This window comes from Penaeus chinensis, chromosome 19, assembly GCF_019202785.1.
Source record: "Penaeus chinensis breed Huanghai No. 1 chromosome 19, ASM1920278v2, whole genome shotgun sequence".
NCBI lineage: Eukaryota > Metazoa > Arthropoda > Malacostraca > Decapoda > Penaeidae > Penaeus > Penaeus chinensis.
Window position 1 is genome coordinate 711,584 of NC_061837.1, and position 9,055 is coordinate 720,638.

Consider the following 9,055-nt stretch of genomic DNA (forward strand, 5'->3'; position numbering starts at 1 on the left):
AATGTATCACAAAAGGATATTACAGATTACCCATCAACTATAGACAACTGGCTAAAGCTGGATTCTATTATATTAACAATATATAAAGTGTTTTTTTTTGTGATTTAAACAATTGATTTGAAAACTATCAAAACATCAGATGATATTATAAAGATTCATAAGGAGAAACCCCGAATGTCTGTTTGCGCAAAGTCTACATTCCTTTGAAAATATTGAAAAGTTTTTTAAGCCGCCTCAGATAAATAAGGCATTTGGCCGGGGTTTACGGTTTAGAATGGGAGCAGTTTCGATTAGAAACATTTATCGGTAGGCATATCGATTGGATATCTCCTATAGATTTAGCTGCTGATGGATTTTATTATGAAGGAGACCATATTGAATGTATCTTTTGTGAAATAAAAATAAAAGACCTTGAAAAAGGCGATATAATAAGAAAAATACATCAACGTGTATCCCCTAGTTGTCCTCTTTATTAATGAGGAAGCATTTAGTAATGTTCCTATCGTAAAGAAGAACATTTTCAAAAACTATTACATCGAGATATATATGAAATACCAGAGACGGAAGATACCACAGGTGATATCATAAGACACATGTATTTACATTATGAGTTGAGATTTATTACAACAGAAAAGACTAGCGAGCTTCAATAACTGGCCTAAATGCTTTGACCAAAAACCACAACCACAAACTCTTGCCGAAGCTGGATTCTATATATGAAGGTTTGGGTGACCGCGTTCGTTGCTTTTCCTGTTTGGGTGTTATTGGTAACTGGGAGAAAAAGGATATACCGTGGCATGAACATGCTAAATGGTATCCAAATTGTACCCATCTCCTTTTAAAGAAAGGAAAAAAATTTGTTAACAATATTCAAGATCAATATGATCCTACATTATATAAATCATATGATGATCATATGGATATAATGATGAAATTAGATATTGTCAAATGTAAATTATTCATGGGATATTCTATAAATGATGTTAAAAGTACTCTTAAAAAACATATTGATTGAGACCGCTGGCCATATTTAAGGTTAGAACCATTTATTTGTGATATTAAAAAGATAAATCCAAATATTCCTGATCCACCATCCATCATTAGACGTCTATTAAATGAAACAAAAGATGCATATTCTGTCGATTCGATCTATAATCGAGTCCCCATCATCATCTGTGAACAATATGGGAGAAAGCTTACATCCTCCTGGTTTATCAGTTTTAAGCAATTTGTGTGAAACAAGTGAAACCCCTACATCTTCATACCTGTATCTGGAATAGACAAACCATATATAATCGTACCTCCTTCAACTCTGATAAAAGTTATACCCGAACCACATGTTGATGAGTTTCCTCCACTTGTTGTACCTGACCTGGATATTATTGAGTATTTTCCACCTGAAACAGAACAAGAAACTCTACCCAATATAGAGAATATGGAAATCCTTGCATCTCAAGAAACTCAAACCCAATATAGAGAATATGGAAATCCTTGCATCTCAAGAAACTCTACCCAATATAGAGAACATGGAAATCCTTGCATCTCAAGAAACTCTACCCAATATAGAGAATATGGAAATCCTTGCATCTCAAGAAACTCTACCCAGAGCAATAATCTAGAAAGTTTACTTGAACAAATTCAGAAAGATCATATATGTAAAAATTATGGTTAATAATATATGTATAAATGTATCTTCCGTGTAAACATATGGTTGCCTGTGAATATTGTACTTAAAAGTTGAAGTATTGTCCCATTTGTCGACAAGATATATATTATATAATTAATCCTATCACATCTTGATTTATATATATAACTAATATATAATATATATATATAATATATATATAAATATATATATATATATAAATTATAATTATAATATATAAAATATGTATGATTATAAATATAATATAAAATATATATATATATATATATATATCTTCCGTGTAGACATATGGTTGCTTGTAAATATTGTACTATTCACTTGAAAAAATGTCCCATATATAATTGAAATTGTATATGAATAAACAAGTAATATATATATATATATATATATATATAATATATATTATATAATATATTTGTTTTATATATATACAACATTCATCAAGATAAATAAAATATTTGTATATTATGATATAATTGTTTTTATATACTTTACCAGAGTTGGAATATAAAAGAAGAAACAAATATATTTGAACATAACACTCGTATATAAACAATGAGAGAATATGGAAATATATATTATTCATCAATGGGGGGATATTGAATGCACTAACAGAAGCTGGATATCCAATATCGAGAAACGATTTGTCTGAAAGAAATATTGAATCCTCATACGGAAACGATGGAGTAGTATTAACACATGCATCCGAAGAGGCTCTTTGTTTAACACTATAACTGCATTAGATTATTATTAGAAAAGGTATAAATAAAAATTGAGTAAATCTAAAGCTGATTACCTTTAAACTTCCCTGCTGTTAAAATTGAAATTAGACCCAACCGTGAAAACAATACTATTGTAAGGGGAAGAGTGTATAAAAATGACAATATTACTGTCAGAGATATGAACGTCAATGATATCCATAATGGTGGAAAAGAATATTCATATCAAAATAAAACACAATACAATAATGCATTGAAATCAATCATCATCGAAAGTCAAGGACGAGGATTAAAGGCCCGCGATATACTTTCCACTACATTATATATAGACTCGTATGATAGAAACCGGCTACCGGGTATTATCGCAGATATTGCTAATTATCCTCTAAAGTTCTTTAGAGCAATAATATTAAGAGGAAACGACTTTGAAATCTTATTTTTTTTAAACTAATATTAAAGAGAACACACCTTATTCCTTAATTTAAAATGTCAAACACTATATTCGATACCAATTATAAAATCTTATTCTTTGGTAAAGATTGACTCAAGATATACAAATGATAAAAAATAAAATATCTCTCATCATTACTTGTATCCATAATCAAGGTAATGATAATTTGTTATTCTTAAAGAATAATAAAACATACTCTGTAAGCAATGTTATGAAATTAACATCATATACTAAAGGTGATGAAAATTGCTTTACAGATGATTTATTACATGAAAATGCAATCAGCATATTAACATTTGCTATTTTAAATAAAGGCTGGAATAAAGCTACTATAAGAACTATAGAAAATGAAATGATTAAGAAATGTTTTCATCTGCACTATATTACCAAAGAAGAATATAAATACCTAAATAAAAAATACAAGAAGAAGAATAAGGAGATCTCTAGTGATACAATTACATATATATTAGATTTTTTGTGGAATAAATGTTGTTTTAATAAGTTATATAGCGATAGACATTGAAAAAGAAAAAAACACTCCTCAGATTAATACAAAAATGTAAGTTATCATTATCCTTGGATATTTTGATTAAACATGATTTATCATTTTTTAGTTTACCGATTGCAGCCGGTATTGTAGTTTATGAATATCTTACACAAAATAATACAAATTTACAATTAGTAAAGATGCGGCAAGACTATTAATATCCAAAGAAAAATATCTTCAATATTCCAAGGCGACAGATAATCCTATTTTGATTGATGCAAAAAATAAAAATATGAGTCTTAGTTTACTAACAAGAAAAATGAAACAAAACTGTGCATTGTTATTATGTAAATCCATGTCTATAGATTATTGTTCCTGAAAAGGATACGAAAAGTAAAATATTTAATCTCAAACGACTCTTCATATCATTGACATTGACAATAACAAATTTAGAATTGTCTAGGTACCGTATATGATAATATAGATGTAAGCGATTTACTTCCTAATATTACGCATGGAAGTAAATCGCTAGACTGGTATTCAAAACTTGATAAAAATATGGATGCTAAAATGATTATTCCCGACAAATGACGAACACGTCTATATGAACGGAATCATTAAGAATGATAATATATCTACTAATATAAATCGAAATACAATTCAAGAACACATATATGACGATATTGATGAACATGTTTATATTGATATGAATAGGAAGATAAATAATAATAATTATATGTTACTATCAGCCAATGAACAGAAGGTATCTGAAAAAAAGGATTATTATAAAACAAAGGATACCGAACAATACAAGGACCCGAGACAAATAGCCCCTAACACGACTTACGATGTACCCAAAAGTATTTATCGTATACCAAACCCTATATATTATCATCTAACACTTTACCCAGAAAAAGTAAAATTTGCCAGATGGAATCGATAACATGTACACCTTCAATAACATCACATGGTTCTCACTATGATATACCTAAAATACCAACAAGTATCTATGACTGTAAAAGATTTATGATTCAATGTCCCATGTGTCAAAAATAAACATACCATCGTGTATTATCAAATGTAATGAATGTCAGATAAAATTAGAAAATTCTCATTAAATACCAACGATATATAATCATTAAATACCAACAATATATATAATATATTTTTATATATAATATATATATAATAAAAATAAAATTGTATACTATCCATGGGCATATAATAAATATAATGAGTATATTATAGAGTATTTATATTCATATCTTATTCATCATCTAAAACATAATCCAAATCCATATATAATTTAATATATTCATATACATATAAAAATGAACTATATTCAAAGGACCCTTAAATTCAAACTACTCTATAATTATTATTGAAACTAGTATTGAAACTAAACAAGTATCTATATAGAAATATAGTATTGAAACTAAATAAGTATCTATATAGAAATATAGTATGAAACTAAATAAGTATCTATATAGAAATATAGTATTGAAACTAAATAAGTATCTATATAGAAATATAGTATAGAAACTAAATAAGTATCTATATAGAAATATAGTATTTAAACTAAATAAGTGTCTATACAGTATTGAAACTAAATAAGTGTCTATACAGTATTGAAACTAAATAAGTATCTATAAAGTATTGAAACTAAATAAATCAAAAGTTGAAACTAAAATGATATAGAAATATAGTATTGAAACTAAATAAATATCTATAATAAAAGTTAATATTTGATTTCATTATTTGTATAAAATATAAAACATGAAACGAAACAATGATTGTATTGAAAAGGAAAAGGAACCGAAAGATATCCAGATAATGATAATAAACCACCTGCCCAAAAATACTCCAAGCTGGAACTTGGGCTAGATTATGATCCTTCTAAGGACAATTATCATCCCATTAACGATGCCTTCTGGAAGCAGGGTGAAGAGTAAGAATCCTTTGTATAATGTTAATTATTTAATATTACCAGTAAATGAACACACGTTTATTGTATATTAAGAGGGTTTTAAATACATATTTACAATTTCAGACACCTTATATGGCTCTAGTCAACACTATGAAATTGATTGAAAAAACAAACGGTCGTTTGAAGATTATTGAGACATTGGCAAATTTCTTCAGATCTGTATTGTCTTGTCTCCAGATGATTATTATGTTGTGTCTACCTATGTCTCAATAAAATAGCACCTGCCTTTGAAGGTAAAGTTGAAGTTTGTAATATATAAAAAATAATAAAATATTTGATCTATTCATTGATAGAAATATATATATATATAATATTAATATAATATATATATCCAACAAGTATATTCTTTTTTCTTAGGCACCGAGCTGGGTATAGGAGAAAATATTCTTATGCGAGCAATTGCCCAAGCTTCAAGACATAGTATTGAGAAGATTAAACAAGATAGAAAACAGAAAGGTGATCTCGGTATGTTGCTGAACAATGCCATTCGACTGAAAGAATCACAAATATGCCAAATTTGACAGTAAAAGATCTCTTTGACCAGCTGAAAGAAATGCATCTCTAGCTGGCAATGATGTAGGTTATATAAATTTATATATTTTAAACTAAATATAACATCATTTATATACATACATACATATATATATATATTATATATATATAATAATTGAAGCAAGATATATTCTAATCCTCATACAGGCTCACGGTAAAAAGATTGACAAGATAAAGGATATATATATTGCCTGTCGAGCTTCCGAATCCCGTTATCTTGTCCGATCTCTCAATGGAAAACTTCGCATTGGGTTTGGCCGAGAAGTCGGTTCTGCAGGTGGGTTTATGGTTTAATCAAAGTCAACATTACCAAATATTGTATATTATATTATTTATAAAGTCTTAGACATTAATATTATAACCTTTTTTATAATATTAAATATTTTTTTTCAGGCCATAGCCCAAGCTAACTACCTTACACCTCCAGTCAAAAATATCCACCGAATATTATTAATGCGGGCAAAACAATAGGTTCAAAACAGTTAAAAAAAACAATTTGAAAAGTACGTACAATACTAAGCACGATCTACAAGTAAGAATTGTGATCAATGTTTAATTATATAAAAAAAAATGTTAGCACTTTTAAAAGTGTCATTGTTGTTATATGGTACAATTTTTAATATATAATTTTTTCAAGTTACTATATATTAAATACCAATTATATATTATATATATATATTATATAATATATATATATATATATTATTTATCTTATTTTCAGTGAATTCCCTTCATATGATAAATCATACCAATCCTTTTAACCGAAGGATTGAGGAACTCCCCAAATACTGCTCCCTTACCCCTGGAATTCCATTGAAATCGATGTTAGCTCATCCTACTACTGGAATTTCTGAAGTCTTGAAGCGTTTGAGAATGTCAAGTTTACTTGTGAATTCAAGTATGATGGGGAGAGAGCACAGGTATATATATGTTTACTTCTAATAAATTAAGTTTGTTTTATATAACCACCTTTTTTAAATTAAATTTATATCTTATTAATCATTTATATTTATATATAGTATATATATATATATATATTACAGATCCATTTAAAGGATGATGGTACAATCAATATATATAGTAGGAATCAAGAAAATAACACAACCAAATATCCCGATGTTATTTCCATCTTGAAAATGTATTGGGAAAAGATGTTAAATCATGTATCATTGACGCGGAGGTTGTGGCTTGGATAAAGAAAACCAGCAAATCTTACCCTTCCAATCCTAAGTACCAGAAAGAGAAAGGTAATATATACATTTAACTTTACAATTATATATACATATATAGAAATCCCATAAAATATTACAAATATAAAACTCGAATATAATCTAAAAAAAAATATGTTTTTTACTTATCAGGGTGTTAATGAAAAGGATCTCAAAGTACACATATGTATATTTCCCTTGATTTGCTTTATCTGAATGGCGAATCACTGGTCAAGAAGTCATTCGAGATACGTCGTACTCTATTACGAAATAATTTTAAAGAGAAAGAAGGGAGATTTATCTTTGCAAAGAATATGGACTCCACTAATACAGAAGATATTGAAGAATTTATGGAGGAATCCCTTAAAGTGAATCTACTTTATTCCATTCGCATGGGAAAACATGATATTATAAATCAACATATATCAAAATCACTATTGCTAATATATAAATGTGAATTTTCAGAAAAATGTGAGGGTCTCATGATCAAATCTCTGATGTGAATGCTATTTACGATATAGAAAACGATCACACAAATGGTTAAAATTGAAGAAGGACTACCTTAATAGAGTATGTCTCATGTTTTTTTTTCATATATATATAAACTTGTTAGTTCTTGTATATTACATCGATTGTCATTTAATCATGAATATATATATATATATATATATATAATATATATATATAATATATATATATATATAATATAAAATTAACTGGTACAAATTCCAGATGGGGATACAATTGATGTTGTGGTCATTGGAGGCTATTTAGGCCAAGGCAAGCGCACTGGCAATATGGAAAGTTTCTTGTAGCTTGCTATATGAAACTAAAGACAAATTCCAGTCTTTGTGCAAGGTATGTTGTTTTTTCTTAATACCTCAATATTAATATACAAATAGTATGAAATTCATATTTGAAATATCAATTTTACATTTCAGATTGGTACGGTTTACAGAACAAAATTTACAAGAATGTTCTACCTTTTCCAACAATACATTGTAGAAAAACCAATGACTAATTATAGGTTGTATTTAGGTTATTATATAGACCGTATCATTTATATTTTTTAATGAATAATTTTTACTGTGGTATGAATTGAACAAGTATATATTCTTTTAAAAAATTGATATGAATATATTCTTCATTATATTCTAGTTATGAAAATGGTACTGGTCCTGATCACTGGTTTAAGCCTGTGAAAGTTTGGGAGATTAAGTGTGCAGATCTTTCCCTTTCACCTATATACAAAGCTGCAGTAGGACTGGTATGTTTTAAACGAATATTAAAATTATTTAATAGAGATATTGTTATATTTTAGAAAAAAAACAAATATATTTCTAATGGTGATATTTAATTTTATACTTATAGGTTGATCCAGAAAAGGCATTTCTTTGAGATTTCCAAGATTTGTAAGAATTCGTGATGATAAAAATCCTAAAGAAATCAAAATGCAGTACAGGTAAAGAAAAATGAAAACATAGCCAAAATATAAATATATATATATATATATATATATATATTATATATAATATTATGCATATAACCATAATATTATTCTTTCAATTTTAATATTTCTCTTTTTTTCAGATTGCAGACCTCTACAATAACCAATACCAGATGAAAAATAATAAGAAAATAAAAATAGATAATATAATATTAATGGAATATCCAGTATATGACTGGAATATCCAATATATGAATATATGACTCTATGGTCCTAAGGGTTCATATTATGAAAAGTAATAGATATTATAAAGATTTGAGAAACGTATTTTTAATATAATTGACATGAATATAATAAAGATTTAAAAACATATATTTAATATAAAGACACGAATATAATAAAAGATTTAAAATCATATATTTAATATAAATGACACTAAAATATTTAAAAACATATATTTAATATAAATGACACAATATAATAAAAGATTTAAAATCATATATTTAATATAAATGACACGAATATAATAAAGATTTAA

General features: G+C 26.9%; 1 pseudogene; it reads left to right on the plus strand.

Annotated features, from left to right (window-relative positions):
* Positions 1–4,059: 4,059 nt before the first annotated feature.
* On the plus strand, positions 4,060–8,468 carry LOC125035216 (annotated as a pseudogene).
* Positions 8,469–9,055: the final 587 nt, after the last annotated feature.